Source organism: Zonotrichia albicollis, chromosome 8 (assembly GCF_047830755.1).
Source record: "Zonotrichia albicollis isolate bZonAlb1 chromosome 8, bZonAlb1.hap1, whole genome shotgun sequence".
NCBI classification, from domain to species: domain Eukaryota; kingdom Metazoa; phylum Chordata; class Aves; order Passeriformes; family Passerellidae; genus Zonotrichia; species Zonotrichia albicollis.
This window is the reverse complement of record NC_133826.1, coordinates 15,737,500-15,759,376: the sequence shown is the minus strand read 5'-3', so window position 1 is coordinate 15,759,376 and position 21,877 is coordinate 15,737,500. Positions and strand designations below refer to the sequence as shown.

At 36.6% G+C, this 21,877-nt stretch overlaps 1 non-coding gene across 50 annotated transcripts in view; it reads left to right on the top strand.

Annotated features, from left to right (window-relative positions):
• LOC141729846 (uncharacterized) overlaps positions 1-21,877 on the top strand; it is a 485,161-nt gene that overhangs the window by 29,730 nt on the left and 433,554 nt on the right. For 37 of the 50 annotated variants that reach the window (XR_012581310.1, XR_012581342.1, XR_012581334.1 and 34 more), the window contains 2 exons: positions 1,572-1,704; positions 3,953-4,029. The exons of 10 other annotated variants lie outside the window; for them this stretch is intronic. This is a non-coding gene — a transcript (uncharacterized LOC141729846). The remainder of the gene's footprint in view (positions 1-1,571; positions 1,705-3,952; positions 4,030-21,877) is intronic. 3 more of the 50 variants (XR_012581341.1, XR_012581313.1, XR_012581318.1) reach the window with 1 other exon arrangement.

The following is a 21,877-nucleotide window of genomic DNA, read 5'->3' as shown; positions in this document are numbered from 1 at the left end:
GGAAGTTGCTTGTATTTCAGCAGAACCTAGTTTTATGCATTATAAAGTAGTGCTTAAGAGAGCCCATTGAGATCCAGGTGTCACCTATTCAAAATCACTATTGTGCACTGTATGTAAGTGGTGGGAGTGAAGGACTGGTAGGCATAGCTGTAAGAAGCTTTATCAAGGAACTTTGACAGGAAACATGGACTACAGCACAGGATGCAGATCTGAAAGACATAATGGATACTTACTGGGACAATTAAAGTCTGTTGAGCAGGGCGGTGAGAGTAAAGAGTAAAGCTAGTCTGGGAATGTTTTCATTCACCCCCCTCAATCAATCTTCTGATTTTAGCATAGATGAGTCCACTGTGAGAACTGGTCCATAACTCCTGTAAATCACCAGAGCTGAGAAAGGGAATGGAGGATCCTGAGGGAGATGGGATAGCAAATGAAATTTCATAACAAGTCAGACAAAACTCTGCAAGAAGAATCCAAATTCTCCTGTTTCACAGTTCAGTGCCATCCAGTGGTTCATTTCAATTTGATCTGAAATTGTTACTAATTTTTTCTCCCACTCTTTAGACTATTTATTTGCAAGATGCATATTCAATCATATTAGAAGTGGTAAAATGCTTTTCCCTGAAAATTCTCTCAGATTCTGTGTTTGGTTGATTCCTTTTACTTGCATTTGTTCTTTCTCTCTCTGTTGTGGGTGCTTTCCCATGAATGGGGAAGTTTCTCAAAATGAACCCATTTTTAATTCCATAGTAGATATTTATGATGGTTACACATTTGCATATTTTGAATATTTTGCTTTGTTTTGTGTAAGAGACTCTTATCCAACTCTTCATTTTACTTCTTTCTTCCCAAAGGAATATAAAACTTTCTTTAGGAACATTATTTAGTTTGGATAAAAGACTCATAAACTTCTAGCACTGGGAAAAAATGAAGAGGGAGTGTTTCTAGTAGAAGATGCGAGAGCCTTTTAGTCGGTGCGAGAGCCGTGCACCTTTGGCAGCTGTGGTTTAGCCGGCTCAGCTCTTCCCCAGCTGAGCTTTAGGCGGCTGCTCTCGAGCTGAGCTTTAGGCGGCTGCTCTCAAGCTGAGCTTTTGCCGCCTCAGCTCTTCCCCAGCTGAGCTTTAGGCGGCTGCTCTCGAGCTGAGCTTTAGCCGGCCGTTCCCCAGCTGAGCTTTAGCCGCCTCAGCTCTTCCCCAGCTCAGTTTAGCCGGCCGTTCCCCAGCTGAGCTTTAGCCGGCCGTTCCCCAGCTGAGCTTTAGCCGGCCGTTCCCCAGCTCAGTTTAGCCGGCCATTCCCCAGCTCAGTTTAGCCGCCCGTTCCCCAGCTGAGCTTTTGCCGGCCGTTCCCAGCTGTGCCCGAGCGGCTCTGGCGCTGGCGGGGCCGGGCAGGGGAGGCCGCCCTGGCATTCGCAGCCCGGCGGGGGCTCCAGGGCACAGAGAGCCCTCCCCGCGCATCAGCCGGGCGCCCGCAGGATTCAAGAGCGTTTTAAAGAGTACTAAATAAGTTTCTAATTATTTCAGCATAAAACTCTATAGTATGTTCATGAATTGATTAACTGATTTTATGGACAGCCTCCCTTCAGATCACATGATGACCACAGATGACCACAGATCAATTCAGGTGTTTTGGCAGGCAAAAAGAAGAAATTCAAAGCTGGAGTAGAAGAAAGAACTAAAAATTAACGGACCACTTTGAAGTTTGAAGGCAAGCAGTTAATGTTACTCTATGAATTTGATAGTAATCCAGCAAGTTTTTTCCCACATACTGGATTTGATGCATGTGTCTTTCCTTAAGATGCCTTTTTAATTTCATCTCTTGAAAGACTAGGGAAAGAAATCATGCTTATAAGTTTGAGTTGAAGACTTTTTTACTAATATTAGAAATATTTTAAGGGATGGTTGAATGCTGACTTGACTTCTTAATTAACAACCATCCAATATCTTAGTTTTGCTTCGATTCCTGAATTCATGCAAATATCAGTTACCATCTCTAACTCTGCTTTTTTCACTTGAGAAGAATGAATGCTTTTGAGTGTGGTACCACCAGATAAGTGAACAGAATGAAATGTTTAGAATTAGAACTCCAGAAAGTAAGCATGAAGTTTTATTACTTGAAAATTACTGTAGTTTCCATGGTGAAAAATGTAGAAGAATTGTAATACAGTTTGTAACATCTATAAAAAGCATTATTTTGATGGACCATTTTCTCAGTTTTTAAATCAATGAAATACAAATGATTGGACATGATAACAAATATGAATAGGGTAAAAACTTGAGACCTTTACTGCTTGAAAAAAGGGAGTACTCAGACTTTTATGCTTTATGTTCTGGAAACTATTAGTAGCTGAAATGAAAAATCTTCATTTTCCTATAAGTTATACAGTGACATACTTGTAAAGATAGTATCTTTCCCTTCTCTTTAAAGCTGGATGTGTATTATATAAGCAGTTGCTTTCCACACTTTTTATTGACCTATATCTTCATAACTTTTTTTTTTTAAACTAGTTTTGCATTAAAATACATGGTGCCACTGTAATTCTCTCTGTTGTACATATTTTCACAGGACTGCATGTTGCCAAATAATTCTGATTATACTTTCAAAAATCTCTAGTGAGCAAAACTAGAGCAAAACTCCATTTAGTATAATAGTACTGATAAGCACTGTTTTGCTATGTCCCTAATGATTTGCTACAGAGCAGCAAATGTAAACAAAGATCAGTAATCCCCTCAATGTAAGTTCAGTGCTAGGCCTTGTTAGATTCCTACCTCTTGCTTTTATGTAGGTAAGACAAGATATACAAAGGAAATACATGTTTCTCTAGGGCTGTTAGATCTGAATTGAGTTTGCTTTGAAATTGGTATTTTGGAAATAAATTGGTAATAATGTGGTGATAATACCAATAAATTGGTATTGGAAATATTTTTGCTTTTTGAAATTGGTCTGCTTTTCTGTCTTTGCCTAGAATATCTATAGTCCCAAGTCTCAATCCCTATATCCTCCAACAGCTGAGGATATCTCTACTGAAGAAGTTAATGAATGCTTGATGCATGGACTTACTTTTTGACAATACACTTATCTTAGTGACCTATTGTGGTCACTAAGTAAAAAGCACTGTCCTACTCTAATATTTCAAGAAGATAATCTGCAAACTCTGGCTGGTGGTGATCATGCCATAGGAGCCAGCAGGAAGTCTGTTATGCTTCATGTATAGTTGGTTAACCATTGGCAGTTACCAAAATTAGCATTACATGAGCATATACAGTGAAAAAGAAGCTAAAACCTTTTGTGGGAAAAAGCAATGTAAGAGTGGAAACTGACACAAGAAGGGTAAAGCTACACACCCATACAGAAGTTCTCTGCATCATTTGGTGGCTTTAGTACAGAGAAGTGGCAGTGTGGAATAACAAACTGTTGTACCTCTGAACTTACCATTGAATAAAGAATCCTTAAAACCAAAAAATGAGACCATGAATAAATAAATAAGCAATGAGCTGTCAGTTGGAAAGAAACAATGGAAAACTAGGAAGGGAGAGAAGAATGAAGAGGAGTTGATGAAAAAAAAGGTGCCAAAAAAACCAGTCTGTCAGATTGGTATGAGCAATAGTCCCTAGTTCTCATCAGCTACATATACAGTGCCTGTTGTCACAGTCCTTTGGTCCTACATTAATTTATTAAGTATTTTGATAAACACAAGATGTGCCAATGGAGACAGAGAAGGGAGGAAGCAATGTAACAAGGGCACAAAATGCAACAAAGGGTTCTAAAAGTTTACTGACATGCATATTTCGTATAATGCAATGATCAGATAACTGTCATTATTCCATGCAATGATCATTATTCAAAGCAATGATCAGATAACTGTCATTATTCCATAGTTTTTTAAGTTCAGCCACTATTTATATATGATACTAATATTACAGAGATAGTAAATGTACTCATTCTTTTTATGCAGCTCAAGTGACATTGAGGAGAAACCATGCAATTATCCAACTGTACTGACACCATTAGGGAGCTTGAGCTGGATCACAGGTAAGTCAGATAAATATTTTGGCTTTGTGTATTTGGGTACAGAGCCTGTGGTCAGCAGTTGGTATTTGGCATGCAACAGCCTACTTTATCCATTTTTATGCACCAACTAATTTCCTTGATGCAGGGATTTGGGGATGGTGAAATAATTTCATCAATTATAAGCAAAAAAATTAAATCTGTTTCATCTACTTCATTCTGGATAGCCACTGCATAAAACCTGTCAAAAACATATTGCTTCGGGTTCATCCCTGCTGCAGTTCCATTGATTACAGTGGAGTTAAATCAAAGATGAATCTGTCTGTTCAATTTAAATCTAATGATTGGTTAAAAAGTCGGGGGGAGAGCCCTGCCTAAATCCAGGGCTGTTTTATCCTTGTGTCAGCATTTAATTCCATTTGCATATAAGCCTATTTCCCTTCTCTAAATTTAATTTGTTAGAGCTTGGCCCTCAGCAACAACAGCAACAACAAAGTAATTGCATGCAGTATTGGGCAATGGTGCCAATACAGCATGTGCTATAAAAATGTCTCATGCAAATTTATAAAATATAGGCATTTGACACTCTGCCTGGTAACAGGTATCTGGATACTTGAAAAAAACTCTAAGCTTGAGCTTCATGGATGTGTGACATCTAATAATAATACACATATGAAGAAGCCTTTTTTAATATCAGCTATTAATTGTGTCTGTTTCACTAAAGGAAATAAGATATCCATGTCTTGTATGACCAATGGGAACATTCTAGAGTTTCACTGTGATGAGATAAAACTGGCTGAGGCTTAGTTCTCAGGCTGCACTAGATAACATCTGTGACTTTGCACAAGGTACATTTGCAGTGTGACTTATCAAGCTTGTTTTAAACTGGGGAGGAGTGGTTGGCATTGTCACAATGTACCGTGTTTGTTTAGCTGCCACACTCCACTGCAGGACTGTGTTCTCATATCACCTAGTCTCGAAACACAGAGCCCATCTTCACTGAGACCTTTCACCTGGCCATTTTTAAATAAAAATACTCCTGTTGAACTTAATCTGATCAGCAGCCATTCCAATTCAGCTGTTCTTCCAAAGGTAGTGGTACCTGCCTTAAGTTGATAGAATCCTTTATTCTCCTTTTCCCTACCCTAAATATTTGATTGCACCCAAAGGGGAAATCCTCAAATCAAAACATTTTGTAGGATTTGAGTTTTTCTTTCTGCTTTAAACCTCAGCTTTTTCATCATACATTCTGATGCAGCAAAACTAATCATGGTCATAGATTCTTATATATTGCCAATTTGGCCCAACTTCATGATCTCTTGAGAAGAGGTCACTTCAGTTTCACCATTAATGGAAAGAAGACACTGATGCTAAGGGGTTAAGTATATTGACCTGGGACACTGTGCAATTTTATGCAAATAACAAAGCCTGGAAGAGAAGCCAGGTTTTCTGAATTCAGGCTGCATGATGTGGGACTAACTTACAGAGAATAAACACACATCTTCCTACTTTCTGATTTCTGTGTTTAGATTAATTAGGTGATTTCCTAACATATCAGATCTTTTTAATATAGTCTGTTCCTCATGTGGCCAGGAAAGCTCACTATTACCTCTGTTACTTGCTCCCATTACCTCTCATTGCACTTCAGCCTATCCTCAGCAGGATTAGAAGGCACTCAGGACCTTTCAGGAGGCACTTACCACTTTACAGGATTAGGATAAGCCTACCTTTGATGTTTTTGTGATCATACCCATCTGTCATAGCTGAACATGGTGAAGTAGGCTTTATTTTTATTTAATGTTCTAATTATGTTTAAAAGGTCAAATATATTTTTTTCTCAGTTTGCCTGCTTTTTTTTAAAAAATCAATGAGGATGTGTTGTCTTTCAATACATATGCTAACATTTGAAAAGTAAAAAACCCCATCGTTAGAACCAGCAAATAGAGATGTGGTTTCACCTGATTTTAAGGTTTAACAATTGTACTCTATGTCACACTCCTTCCTCTTCTTCCATCCATATATTCATTACAAATGTCAGATAAGGCTAATCCTTCATGTGACATTACTACAGATGGTTACACTGGGGACTTAAACCAGATGCTGATAGTCTGGATAATCTGGATAAAAGCTGGTAACCTAAAACAAATCCATTTTGTGTATTACTCATGCTAATAGTTAAGATAGATATAAAATCTTTATTACCCTTTTACTCTGAATATCATGTATGTTTATTCTTTCATTTAGTAATGAAGTTTGTATTCTGAACTGAGAGATTCACAAAGACTTGTTAGTCTAGGAAGAACTCCTGGGTGTGTGTTAAGCAGCTAATTATTTACATGGGAAATGCTGTGACATAAACATACTGGATCCTTCCATGCCCACCTATGACTATCACTGAATGCTGCCCATGCCTGGAGGAATTGGAGAGGAAGATACTGAGTTATTGTTTGTAACTTAGTGTAATGCTATTTTGGGCTCTTTCAGCTGTACTACTTTTTATTTATTACTAGGTTTTGTTTCTAAACTGGTCACTAGTCTGGAAGTATAGGAAAGTTTGTTTACCAAGCACCTGAGCTAGGCAATTATTGTGTAGCTTTTCATCTGTTGCTTAGCACACTTGAGATTTAGATTAGGGTAAGCAACTTGACCAGGTCTCCATACAGTAAATGATCTCGGGTCTAGTCTGATCTCCCTTTAATCCAGTGAGCTATGAGGGCAGTGGTCTGGAGCATGGTTCATGGAGCATGGTTTCTGTGATTTGCTTCTAAGCCTGTTTTGCCCCTAGTGTGTACGACAGGAACAGGTAAAGAAGTCAAGGTCCCTGGTCAGCCAAAGCACATGCAGTACTGAAGTTTGAATATTGGGATTAATATAGCCTTCTGTTGCCAAAGCTCTCAGCTGGACAATTCTCATAGTCTTTAGCAGCATAGCCAGTAGCTAGTAATGACTATCTCTCTCAGAGTCCTTACTGTTTCACTGATTCTAAAAGTGTATAGATCACACCCTTGATTCAAATCAACACAGTTCTATTGAAATCAACAGAATTCATAACCCTTATACCAGGGGAGAACCTTGATCCTTCCCTTCATGGAATGGAATGATACAGCAGTGAAGAACACTGCTCACTGTGAGTTAAGTAATTCTCAACAAGTTACTGAAATTGTTTAGGAGAGTAGTCAGTCATTAGGCCTTAGAGCATACTGCAAGGATATATGGTGCAAACCTTCTGCATCAGTGGAGATGAGTAAAGACTTACTGTCCAGATATTTTCTGTTGATAATATACTGTTATCAAATACCATCATAACTGTTGTTTATTTTGGGATCATAATCCTTTATAGTGGAAGAAAAGATAAATACTTTGGTCTGAAAGGTTAGCCAGAGGAAGACAAATTATTGCAGAAGATGTAGAAAGGTGAAAAAGGTGGGTAATTACATGAACTATTGCAAGCAAGGAACCAAATTCTTACAATTATGTGTTTTGTGGCAAATGCAGTCTTGGTGGGCTGATACACATTACCCTCAATATCATAATTAATACTGGTAATGTTATTTTTAGTGTTTGTGGTAATCAAAGAGTGGAAGCAATAACTGGATCTATTTGATAGCAACATTTGACTAACTTTTGACAATTACTTTTTAAGTGTAAATTTTTAAACTGTGACTTTAAACAGCAGCATTTCCTTGATGATTTATTTTAGAGGCTTACTGAAAGTATGAAAATAGAGTGAAGTTCTATTATTGACCATATAGATGTGGTTGAAAGACCTGTGCATGGGGCAGATATTTTGCTGCCATCTGTTCCACTTTAGAGGAAATGCCCAGTTCAGCAGAGCTATTTCTTTGCATGTTGTAGGCCTGGAAATTCCATTTCAGCACTATAAAGTCTGATTTGTCAAGAATGAAACATCACTTTCAGGAATGCTGTTTAGTGGAGTATGCATGTATGGAAATTACATTCTGGTGTAGAGAGGGTCTTGGGTTATGTGTATTTTATGATCCACATATCTCTAATTCATCTTTTCCTTTTGAAACATAACACATGTTTGAGCTTCACTGATATGGGTTCCTGCTTATTATAGTTAATGGATTATTCATCCTCTTTGTCCTTGACATAATCCTAAGTATGTGCATAAAACTCAGATCATGTTGCTCATAAAAACCAATCAGCCCAGAGTTCTTCTGCAAGGTGTTGAACATTCACCCAGAGCAGATGGTAAAGATAATGTTTAATAAAGAGTTAGAGGATTAGTTGGAACAAAAATAAGCTAAGAGAAAGGGATAATTTCATTTCATATGAAACTCCATGACATTTCATGTACCCAAGGACTGATTAAAATTATGCCAAAAGCTGCTCTTTTTGGCCAGTTTGTCCTAATACTGACCCTGCTTATGTTGTCAGCTGCTGTATCTGCATGTGTTATTTTACCACTCTCTGAATAACTCAAAAGAAAGCTCTTCTGATTCTCCTGTGGCAGGCAAAAGTAATTCTTAATTAAATAGGAAGAGGAGAGATGATAGGATTCTGGTAAATGTGATGAATATATTTAAAAAACTGATACCTCAACTGAGGTTTAGAAGAAAAGTTTTGTAGGTAATTTTAAACATAAATAAATTTTAAATGGTAGTTTTCATAATATGTGGAGTTAAGCTTTGTTTTGCCTTGAATATTTAGATGCTGAATAGAAAACAGAGCAGGGGGTAGTCCATAAATGATTTTCAGTCTTGTTTTAGGAAAATTTATTTTTGCTATCAAAAACATAGTGGAGTAACCAAGCCTATACGTTTTGCATATTGCATAACATATGTAGTGAATGTCCAGTTGTTCTTTAATAAGGCTTAATAATAGAAATTGAATAAAACAAATCAGAAGCAAATATTTTACAGTTACAGTATTTCTGGGCCCACGGTTATCTACTACAAATTTAAGATTTATAAATCAGAATCTCTGACAAAGTGTGTCAGGTATGGATGCTGCAGAAACAAGTAAGTGGAATTTACTTGTAAATGCAGTGTCCTTTGTTCTGAACACAAAATTGGAATTATTTGAAGCTGTTCTCATAAATAAACACATGTTCTTTTAAGAAGACATTTTAGAATGGTTGGTGGAAGACAGAAGACAACTCTTTCTTTTAATTTTATGGCACAAGAGCAAAACAGGATCAAAATCCAAGCTATTAACTTACTTTACTGAGACTCAGTGGTCACTGAAGCATAAAACAAATGTAAGCATCTCTGGACTCACTCCAGCTGAAGCTTAAAACTCTGACCAGTCTTTAATGGTAGAGAACTGTTAGCTGCTTCTGTAATGCAGGAAGATAAAAATATTCTAGAATCAACATCATGGCTTTTGCACTGAAGTGGGCCAAAGCCGAAACCTTTGAAAGCCTCTTGATATTTGCTGGCTTGCGTAATATTTCTGCCTAGTACTTCCAGAATTCAGCTGAAATCTTCTCAAAACCTGCTCTGCATTTTATAGCCATTTCCTGTGCTTAAGACAGTGTTTGGCTCCCTAAAATAAACACCCTAAAGTAGTTTTCTGCTGCAGATTATTCCTAACTTAACTTATGATCCTGTTGTTTCTGAAATTAGTTACTTTTGAAAATGTTCCATTGGGCACTTCAAAGAGCTGAGTATATTTAAAATAGTCTGAATTAACATAAAAATAGCAACACACAGTTAAGAATGAACTGGAAATTAATGAAACCTTAATTTCACTGACAATAATTGTAAATATTTTATTACAAGATGCAGATTTAGCTGACTAATGGTTGTGAAACACATTACTATAAAACTTATTTCCCAATTTCCTTCAGTCTGCTAAATACTTTTCCATACTTCATTGTAGCCATCTTTTGAAATCACAGTGGCAAGAATAAAGCTCAGGATGTCTGTCAGCTGATACACAGTATCAGCATGAGATAGTGCAGCTCAGCAAGAAGAGAGGGTCATATCACACAGCTGAGATGAGACATAGATAAGTCTAAAGCAAGTTATGGCTTTATCTCATCTTAACCTTGAACCAGATGCCCTTCCAAAGCCCTCTCTTCCCCCCCATCCCCCCGTGCTTGTAGTGCACTGCAGCTGTGCTGTAACAAACAGCTAGAATGAACAAAATTGGAGATGGGAGAAAGGCAGCCTTAAAAAGGCTATTTTTTCATTCCAAACATGTTTCTTAAAGTGTACAGATAGAAATAAATTGATTGACTAGCTGAATTTGGAAATAGAACAAGCAAGTCAGGTATGAAAGGACTACTGTTTAGCACTTCTTGTTAGTAGAAAACTGATAGCAATGAAATGTGTTGTGAAACAAAAGATTTTTAACTTGTTCATATTTTTGATTTAAATAATATTCCAACCACAATAAACCCCAGAAATTGTGGTCATTGAGGAGTGGGTAGGCATTCTAATTATTTCCCAGATGGTGAATGATTAATGTGCAAGTAATTTCTCCCAGCACTTGGAAGGTTCTTCACCTTGTAAGTCCCTTCAGTACTCACTCTCCAGCCTGCCAATTAGTGTGTTCACATCATCCTCAGATAATGCTTTTTCACCTATCTGTATTTTTTGGTCTTGGAAGGGAAATGTCAAAAAATAAACTTTGCTTTGATTTCTTCTACTTTGTTTTTCTCAACTACTGCCTTTTCAAAGGTCTTCAGAAATCAAATGTATGTGGCTGCTTTTTATTTCCTGTTTTATCTACAGTGGTTTCCTAGCTTTCATTCGCCAGGTCTAGTATGTCCTTTAATGGGGTCTCTGTGCTTCTTTATTCACAAGGTGAACACTTTCTTCATTTTTTTGTCAGAATTATACACTCATACTTCATTAAGACATTTTTGGGTTTTGGTAGCTCTGGGATAGGTGAGATTCTACCACTAAGCATACCACATTTTGGATGTGTTTCTTGTACGCATAGTTATTGCTCTTGACTTTGACTAATAAAAAATCTTTTTTTTTTCTAAGGCTGTTATATTCAAATTAATAATCTCTTTTTTCATTGTTAGATGTTTGTCCAAAGAAAGGTTAAATTTATTCTTGAATATCATGAGACAGTAATTTTTTTAAAAGAAAACACACAAATTATTCATTGGCCCAATGTAAGTCTTTCTGAAACACACCCTTGTGAAGATAATAACTGGGATGATATGTGCTTTTCTCTAGCAATAGTTTTGCTTCCTAGTTACATCAATGGGTTTTAATAAAGAGATATCATGCTGCTACAAGAAACTATCTAATGATATTTCACAAACTGCTTTTCCCAACAGGAAAGAAAGCCAGTAGCAGCTAAAGTCACTGCTTTTCCTTACAAATATTCTTAATTTTATCTCATTTTAGACTAGGGGATCTCCAGAATAACACAGAGTACCACATATTCCAAAACTCAGAGTACAGCTAAATTTTTTCTTCCTCTCCAATTTCTGAGGTTCCTGCTGAAGATTTACTGTCTTAGCAGGCCTGATGTAAGTTCATACCTGAGCCAGATCTCAGTCTGTAGCTGCAGTTCTATACCCAAAAGTGTAACAACAACAACTTAGTTCCTGCAGTAGATTATTGCTGCACCTGTGACTTCTTAAATTAGCCCTGGCTGTAGGCTGGGACCTACGAGCCGGCAGTGGGGAGCAGCAGTGTGCTCCAGGAACGCTCCAGCTTCTCCATCCTGTGCTTTTGAATGGGAACACAGCAACGAGGCAGGAGGGGCAGAGGCGAACTCCGGTTCTCTTTCCTCGCACAGGAAATAACCCTTACTCAGTTTAAGCTGCATCAAAGCCATAGGCTAGCAGCCACTATCCAGATAAATCCTTAAATTTCTGCATACTGCAGAAATATCATTGACATACTCCCTTCTTAATTTGGAAGATCTCCCAATCACCTGAAGTAAACTATCATTTTTCACCACTTGTGGCTTCTACTTTCTCCAGACATTAAAAAAAATAAAACCCCAAAAAAACCCAACCCAAACAAACCCAAAAAAACAAAACAAAAACCCAAACCTGGTGTAGAACAAGAACTGGAAAAATCCCATTATAAAAAGATATTTGAAAGGACTGGGTTCTTCTTGTTCAGTAAATAATAGTTTATTTTTAAAATAGTACATGCTATGCCCTTCAGTAAATATCTTCTTCTGGAAAGCCCTATAAAAGAGGAATGAATTACATGCTTTAAGGATGCCCTTCATTGGCATAATTAGAGAAGCAATCCTATCTTCTTTCTTCTGAGACAGCACATACCACCTGACTTGGCTTGGCTTGGCTTGCCTGTGCAAGTCACACTGAGCTGGCTGCTACTTTGGCCAGTGAGAACATCGAGAAGCTGGAGACAGAAAACAGTGGATCCCCACAGTTTCTAGTAACATCATGTTTTTCAACCTCCTTTCTTAAAGAAAGTATAGAAATTGCTCCAGGTTTTCAGTGAAGAGTGGTAAGATGCAAAATATATTGCTATTCCCCAGAGGTTAAATTAGTGGGTAGGAAGGATGCTTTGCTTGTTTGTAATTGCCAATTAAAAAAATTTAAAGGAAATGTTTTGTTTTAAACAAGTCTATCCCTTTTTGAATGTGGGCAGATGTGTACATATAAAAATCAAACTTATAATATTTCCAATGCCTATAAATTCAAACACTTTTAATCTTTAGCAGATAAGTATTTACTGGGGAGTTAGCTTCATTCTATTTCCTCAGCTGTGCTCTTGATGGTATAATGGAGCTGTTTGTGACATTAGGGGTGGTGGATTTGATTTTGCTTCAGGTTGACATTTCATGGCACTACGTGTGAAAAATTACATCGTCAACAAAGCCTTCCTTGCTGGAGCTTGGACACAACAATAACACCTTCTCATGCTGATTGGAGCCAGTATGATGTCTGAGTGCTTGCTTTGCTGTTCTTTTTGAGTCTTTGACACTTACCCTGTTGCCATCAGATGCTAAAGATAAGATGGAAGAGCAAAAAATGTAGAAAAAGGAAAATAAAAAAGGCTACATATTGGTTTTGTGTACATTTAAGTGGCATTATTTAAGCAGATTAGTTCTCTTGCAAATCAAATGAAAACTAAGTGCATGGAGGATAGATGGAATAGGTATATCTATCATTACTAATCTGGGCTAGGAATTCTTTCTATTGAAGCTACAGGAATTCATATAAATAGGGGACAGTTTTCATTAATTTTCAATGTTTCTGAAATGTATATTTTCATAAAATGTTGAATTGTCAAGCATGATAGAAGTTTATAGAGACTGATTGCCTTGTGAATCAACAACAATGAGGCCTTTTCTTCATGAAACTGAGAGCCTTGGATTATAAATCAAAGGAAATGAGGGCAAACTAAGAGTTAATGTATGGCAGGTTGCTTAAGATCAAGAGTGCAGTCTGTCTTTTACAGAAATACTGGTCTTACTGAGGCAAAATTTGGTGATACCAGCACATGGCCTTGCCACAGAGAAAAGATAAATTTAGATTGAATGATTTCTCAGTTAAACAGGGACTAACAGGGAGTTTATAATAAAACAATTTACGCTTACTTTGGAATATGACAATAGCAATTTTTCTTGTGCTGAAAACAAACCATTACTGATGTATGTTTGAGACCCAGCAGGAAGCTTTCTAATGCAGACTCTTTCCACATCTATCCAGTAGCAGATGTAATTTTTCTAAGTTGTGTAGCAGTATATAACACCATGTATTATTACTCTGGTCACATTTTCCTATCATGGTGAAAAATCTAGATTTGTTAGGAATCCACTAGAAGTGATGTATGTCCCTCAGCCTTGAAAGTTTAGCTCTTAATGAATTAAAGACTTAAATTCACTTTTCTGTCTTTAGGTTTCATTAAAATACTTATGGTGTAATCTCTGATTCTAAAAATTTATGAGGCAATATTTTGACATATCTAATAGCAATTTTTGATTCACATGCTCTAATGTAAATCAGGAGGGGTTCCTTTGTCAATGCAGTAAATCAAGGGGAAAGGACTGACTTCCTTTTTGCAGGAAATTTTCGTTCAATTTGAAATGCCTGATACTAGACATATTTATATTTCTGGTGTCTTATTTAACTGTTTAACAAGGGGAAATGTTGTCAGTATTTCTGATCTAAATCTGAGGTCTCAAATTTCTATTTTTGTCAGTATGGATACAACCAATCCTACCAGATTGGTACAGTAGAACCTATGGACAGAGAATTGCATGTGAGAGCAACCAGTCTCTCAGGGGATGTCCAGGATCACTTCAGGTCAGATGGGACTATTAGTGCTCCCTAGCATCAGGCAGAGATGTCTCTGAGACTTCCTTGCTGAATGAAATGACACTGACACAGCTGATTCTGAACTAGAGAAATAGCTGTCATTTTAAAGCTTGGGATCTTGAAGAGCTGCCATCTAAAGGAATGCTTTGGTACTTTGGTATTGGTGTGCACCACTGATTTATGGGAGAAAAGTTAGTAGAAATTGATTGTAAAGTATTGATAATTGCATTGAAATTTCAGTGCAGGCCCAAGGGGAACACATTCTTCTGATTTCTAGATTATATATAGCAACATCTTGATGCTATTATGATGATTACCCCTTTGCAATTGATACATCTTAGCACAGGAACGTAACATTCCTAATGAGATATAGCAATAATTTACCTGTCACAAAATGATCTTTTCCCTCGGAAGTGACAGTGTCTTTCTGTTACAAATATGTCCCCATTGACTAAAGCACTAATGAATACAGGTCTAGCATTATCATATTTAGATATTTATGCTATTTGATAAAGTGTAGAACTTGATCTGGATCAAAACTGTTCATATAGTGCATGAATCCTAATGCATGAATAGTTAAGGCAGTGAGGATATCTTTTCTCTTTTTTCCTGGCACACAGAAGGCTTGAGCTACTCAGGAAATAGCTGAGGTAAATGAAGAGATTTTTCAAAGGAGACTAGAAGAGTTAAGCATTGCACTCTTAATATAAGTTTTTTAAGCAATTTCTTTTGGAATCTCTGAGCCATTGTTCCTGTAAGGTTCAGTTCTGTACTTCTTCTTTAGGCTTTGAGCCCATATATTTATGTGGGGTTAATTTTAAACATGCAGGCCTGTGGCCTTCAATAGCCACATGTGTCTGCATTTTCAGAAACAGAGCTGTAGGAGAGATTCCCATTTATTTTGATGGGAGTTCTGCCTGAATGCAGCTTGAACTCTTGTGCTACTAAAGCCATTTTTCGACACTCCAGTTGGACTGTTGTAACTAGGGAGAAGTTAACTCAGTGAGAGAAATGTGTATTGCAAGTTTTGCCACATTTCTCAGAGGAAAACTGTTTTCTTACTGCTGAATTTCCTTAGTGATGTAGATTTAAGTTTACTTCATAACACCCGGAGTAGCTGATACATAGTTTAATGTCAATATTAACTACATTTTGTACTGTTGCTTTTGCATTATTTTGCTTCCTGTGAGTGTGATTGGAGAGATGGCACAAATCTTCAAAATACACATTTTATGTGATATGAAACGCTGGGAATTATTTTATAACCATTTTATCATTTTTAAACATACTCTATAACATAGTATTTCTTTGCTGTATTGTGATTTTTGGTTATTTTCTTACAAAATCAATGAGGATGACTTTCAATACTTGAATAGGGTACAGCTATTGACCAGATGTTTAGAAGTGTGTTTGAGCTGTGCATATAACTGCTGGTCAAAACTTAATGATAACCTAATAAACTTATGTGGCTTCAACTTCCAGAATTTGGCTGTCAGCTTTTAAGAAATATTTTAGGATCAAGGTTACTACTTTAACACAATACCTCCTGCATATTGGTTTGCAGGATCTAATGGAGAGCTGGACTTGTATTATTTTGTGGTAGTGCTGCACTTATAGCATGAATCTAGATATTGCAGTATTTGAACAGAACTGGGTTTTGAGGTGAAAGAGAATCTTAAGGTGCAAAATTTCATGCATTTTGTGAATAGTGCATGAAAGTTTGTGAACTACTCTTCAGCAGTGCAATGTCTTTAAACAGGCAGAGGGCAGGGCTCGAGATTGATAGCTACAGAACTTTAGACACATTGCAGCCAATGCAGCAGAATTCCAGAGTATCCTTCACCTACAGGACTGGCTATGATTTCACTGGAAACATCTTCCCCACACGTTTTCTGTATGAATGAAGAAAATTATCTGAGTGTGGGTTTGAGCAAGTACTATTGGGAAGCACCTGCTTACTCCAGCTACAGCCTATCTTTAATGACAGTGATGGTTTGTATTATGTTGCTTAAAAAAGCACTTTAATTTCAGAAAACATTGAACTGGCTTTAACTCTATCAGTACTATCCCAATGCGTTGCTTTTTAAAACTAGAAATGCTTAAGAATTTCTGAAAATGCATGTCACTGGTACTAGGCTGTCACACTGGCTCTATTCTGTAGCAGCAGGATGCAAAGTGTGCCATGAGATGACCCCAAGTACAAATCCATATGAAGGACTGGGGAAAGAACACAACGGGAGATATTTGACGTGGCTGATAGGAAATCCTCTTGGTGAGCATTTGCCTTTTCCCCCACATTTACACATTAACATTAAAAGTATTGATGAGATAGAAGAGAGGCCTGGGTGGCTTATAAGTCCTTTCAGTGTATAACAAAATACTGCAGTACTGGATATCTCCATCTGTTTTAGCACTGGTTTCCTACAGGGAACTTAGGCCAGTTTACGCCTGATAATTTCTGGACAATACTAAAGTAGAGTAGATTTAAACTTGTATGATGGAAGTGAAAAGCCCTATTTATTTGTTCTTTGCCTGTCCATGAGCAGAGTTTGTCCAGGATTAATATTTTTTGCTAAAGGCATTAGAATCACTTTAATGATTCTGATATAAACTAAGTTTGGATCATCTTATTCTAACACCTCATCAGCCAGAGTAATGTAAAATGAAAAATGTAACTAGTCACTTTGTCTGGGAAGATTAGGAGAGTACTTCTTTAAAGTGATTGGAAAACCTCTGATATGTGTGAGGAAAAGAAAACTTACTCAATTTTTACTGAAATATGCAGAGAATCTTTAAAGTGCTAAAGTGGTCCATTATTAGTATTGAGCAAATATGTACCAAAAAAGCACACAGAAGGTATGTAATATAAAGCGGATGCAAAATATTTCTTCAGTAGTATTACTTATTTTCTGTTACATGACCATATTTGTATCTGCTTTGTAGGCAAACCATTTTCTTTTGAAAAAAAATCTCAACTCTTACATCACATAATTTCTGCTACAATAAATTGAACATGCCTTTAAAATGCTGCATGGAAAAAAAAATTTTTACAGCCCCCCAAAGGCTGGACTTAGATAGCTGAAAAAACTGAGGAAGAAAAATTATATGCAAAAGGGCATCACTGGCCCAAATGTTGGCGGTATTTGGGTACTTATTCTTTTGGTTCTGATATTACAAGCAGATTGATACAGGCAGTAACTAGCATGTAGAAATGAGCCATCTCTGAAGTATTTAACATTTATGCAAAAGCATAAATGTCAGAGTTAATTAGCAAAATAGGTGCAGCAACAATTTTACATCTGTAAAAGCTGATATAAATTAATATTTTAATGATGTAATGATGTATACTAAAGCTCCTGTGAGTTTGAAAGCTATTGACAAGTTCTTTTATGTACTCAGTGTACTACCCGCTCAGCAGTACACTGTCACTTTAGAGTAATTGCCCAGCAAACTTTTAAAATGCTGTCACAAAAAAAATTGCTAAAACAGAGGTAGCTCTTTAATTTGTCTGTCACTTTTTCTGTCACTCCTACTGCACTTTATGTTGAGTGCAAGTTAAGCTGTCACATTGGAAGTTCTTCCACATATTTTTACAGATTGGGTTGAGGCCATGTTGCCAATTTGTCCTACAATGTTAAGGAAAGTTTTAAATAAAAATATTTTGTGCACACTTCTTTTACTTCTACACATTAACATAGAAGATTGGGAATTATTCCTCCTATAGCTGGAGAAACTATTTTGGATTTGTAAAACAGAATGAGTTTCACTTGAGATGATGATTTCTCCAAACCCAGCTGCTTCACAGGAGAATGTATATGTGTGTGTGTGTGTATATATGTGGCTTTTTTAAACATATATAATACAGCTGCTTAAGGCTGGTTAGTAGCTGATGTTCTACCCAGGCACAGGTCCTTAAAATGAAGATTTTTATCTTCATAGAAGATAAAAAGGCTACAGTGGGAAGTTTGAGAATAACTTACCTCAGACTTCAAGTGGCCAGGATGCTCAGCTGGAATGTGAAAGAATGCTAAGGGAAGAACTAAAACATTTTTGTAGTGTTCACTGATTTATTCAGATAGGAAACAATAAAACATCTGGAAACTTTGATTTTTCATGAGACAGGAAGACTTTTCTTTACAGTTCTAGATCCAGGAAGTTTCTTGTGCATTAGCTATTCTTGTGTGATGCTGGAGGCAAAATGACAAAAACATAATCCAGCTTTTTGCACCTTTTCTAAAAGATTTTATTTTCTGCTTGCCTTTTTAGGGAGGCGCTTCCAAGCGGTAAGATTCCATGTTATCTCCCTGGGCAGAGTAGAAGCATAAGGCAGCTATGTCAGACAGCAAGTTCTGTGCCAAGAAAGGGGGAAAAGTTGCTCTAAAGCCAGGAGATAGTTATGCAGCCACCAGACTTCCATGTAGTTAGCATTGTATTGTGCAGGATATTCTGAGATCATGAGCAAGAAGTAAGAGGAACTGAGTCTGTTATCCTTCTTTTAAAAGGAACTTAGCTGTGGCATATATTGCAGACTCCACAATTGAAATTGAGTGCAAAATTCTGAATTGCAACAACTTGATCAGCTAAATACTCTTACTGCTAGAAAATGGTTTGTGCTGTCTGAATACCATCACAATTGGAAACTGTATTAGGAGGAAACAGTTTAAGTTCATCATCACATGGATCACTTTTTTTTCTTACTCCTTATAAAGAGTTTTCATATTTAGTTTTCATACTTTTTGAGGATCAAAGAAAAAAATTACTCTTTATAGGATTACTTTTTGTTTTCAGTGAAAGGAAGGATGCATTTTGATTTTCACCATCATTTAATTCTCTCAAGTAAATAGTTACAAAAATAAAAATGAATAATAAAACAATATGAAGAGCCAGGTATGATTTATGCATTTAAATTATGGAAAAAACCCTTCTTTTAACATACAGAGTTACTAACAGTTTGCACATTTGACTGTAGGGGGAGTGAATATTCATAATAAGAACAATTTCACAGTATGAAATGGCAGTAGTTACTGACAATCTGTAGCTATCAAAGAATGAGCACTGGCACATTAATAAAGAACTTAAAAGTAGATCCACAGTCTGACATCTTAGGAGCTATAAAACTACAACTTCTACATGAGTCATATGTTTGAACTCCAAACTATCTTATAAAATTTAGCTGGAACACATTTTTCTTGACACAAATGAGTATATTAATTTCCATAAGATATTATCTCTTACCATATATTTAATTCAGATTCTCTTTCTACTCACACTAAAATAATTGCTTACAATATATTGACTTGATTTTATTTGGCTAATTAGAGCAGTGGATGGAAAAAAATAGGTTTGCAGGTAATAGTGAAATTAAATATGTTAATCTGTATCTCAGTGCACACATTTTGTATAAGCTTTAATTTGCTATATAAATTATAGTTCTGCATTTATAAAATGCCCTTGAAAGAATGTCCCATTTTTTGAATACTAATACCATGGGAAACAAATATACAAAGCTTTTAGCTATAGGCTATATTTGCATAAATTAAGACAACTAGTCAGTCTGAATATCCAACTGCAGATACACTTTCAAAAGGTATTCTGCAAAGAGTTGGTAGGGCTCTGTATATTTAAGATTTTCATTCAGTTAGCAATGTAGCAGTCCTTCATAATAGGCAAGTACATTTTGAACAATGAGGCATAAATAGTATAATAAATAGGCTGTGGATTATCAGCTAGAGCCCAGAACAATTATTTCAAAAGGCTCTGAACTAATTTCTCTCTGAGCTGGTAGCAAATATCTCCACTACTGCTCTGCTTTACAAGTTTATTCAACAAAAAGCTGGTATGACTCTCAGTGTAGCTGCCCAGTGCAGTGTATGTATTTTGTGAGATGACTGCAGTGACACGTGCTATTCTCCACATAGATCTTGGTAACCTCAGCTAAAAGACTAGTAGTTTCAACCTTTTCAAAAAAATCCTCACTGTTTAGAAAACCCTCTGTCCATGTGAATTCAGTTAAGAGTCACTAAAGATAGAGAGAAGGCAATTAGAAAATTTGTGTTGCAGAGTATGTCCTAATGTCTGCTTACAGTGTTTTACTAAGAAGGAGAAAGGCATATGTATGGCAATACACTTTTATGCTTCTTTCATAGTCAGGGTGGTCAAAATATTCTCTCTTGTTTAGGCAATGGCAGCAAATTGGGATCAAATCCTTTAACGAGAAAAAGAACCTAAATCCTTTTTGTATCTGGCACAGGAACAGTATTACTACTGGAGTTATACAGACAAGTTGTGGAATGCATAGGAAACACTGCATGGCATTCAAAATGCATCCCAGGGAATGTTTATTTTGAGGCAGCATCCTAATTAATTTTTATTTTCTTTGGCTCTGTATCAGTAATCAAGATCTTGAATGCTCTAGACAGAAGAAAGCATCGCTGGTCAGAAAGTTTTTGATGAGTCTGTGACTTAGACAATTAATTGTGTTAGAGTGTTAACATTTCAGCTATATTTTATTGCTTCCTTTATCATCTTATGAGGCAGCAGCATGCTGTGAGTCTTCCCACTAGCTTCATGGTGGAACAGAAAACTCAGAGTTAATTTAACCTTCAGACTGTCAAAGTAAAATAAACATTTTTTTAAATGAAAATAGCTAGTCGAGAATAGTTCACAGTGAAGAACTTCATTTTTTATTCATTCTCTTCATACAAGGTGAAGATCATACAAGTGAATGCCTAATATTGTTCCTCTGAGGGAGTGTCATTGAAAGTATCACCTAGAATTAATGGTTTGATGATGCTGAACAAGCCAGAGAAATTTGCCCCGGAATGTTTTTTAGTAGCACTACTGTTCTTGGGTGAAGATTTTCCCTTTGGATTTTCTTCATTTTATATAATGCTGTTTGTGCAATTAAATAGTCAATTTAACATTCTGGCAAAAGAGCCCTTCAACATCAGCTTTCCAATAAGATTATTGTGATTATCCATTGCTCCTTGCTGTAAATGGAAGTTAGTATAGTGCAACAGTAAATCTCCCTTAGTAAAAGAAAAAAACACGTTGCATAACCAAATGTCACCAACTATGACTAAATTTGTGACACTATGACCCCTAGTTATGAGAATAGGTAGATGAAATACAGTTTCTAGTGATATTTTCATCAATCTTTAAGCCAGGTCGGAAGTTCATGTGACACCTTTATATCTGTCTTCTCCATTACTAATCTAGGAACAGCTACAGACTAGCAAATAAAAAGGAACATTTAAAATATGAAAATGGCCACAAAACTCAACTTAGGCAATGTAATGGTGTAAGGTTTGAAGAGAAAACTCCCACAGGAAGATATCCAGAAGTAAGAGAAGTCACGTCAGCTGGCCAATTTTGAATTTTTCTTTTATTTTGAAATAGGGGAGAACACTTAGCCTGAAGTGTACAGTCTTTAGGGCCAGTTAACATGGAAGACCATAATATAAAATTTCAAGACGCATTTGATGAAAAAAACCCAGCTGGAATGGTCGCAGAAACCTTGTTTCACAGCGAGTACATTGACAGGTTAACTGTGACTATAGAGGGAAACATGGCAGCTGAATGATAAAGGGAGTACAAAAAGTCCAACACAGCTTCCCAGATTGACTCAGACTATGAAGA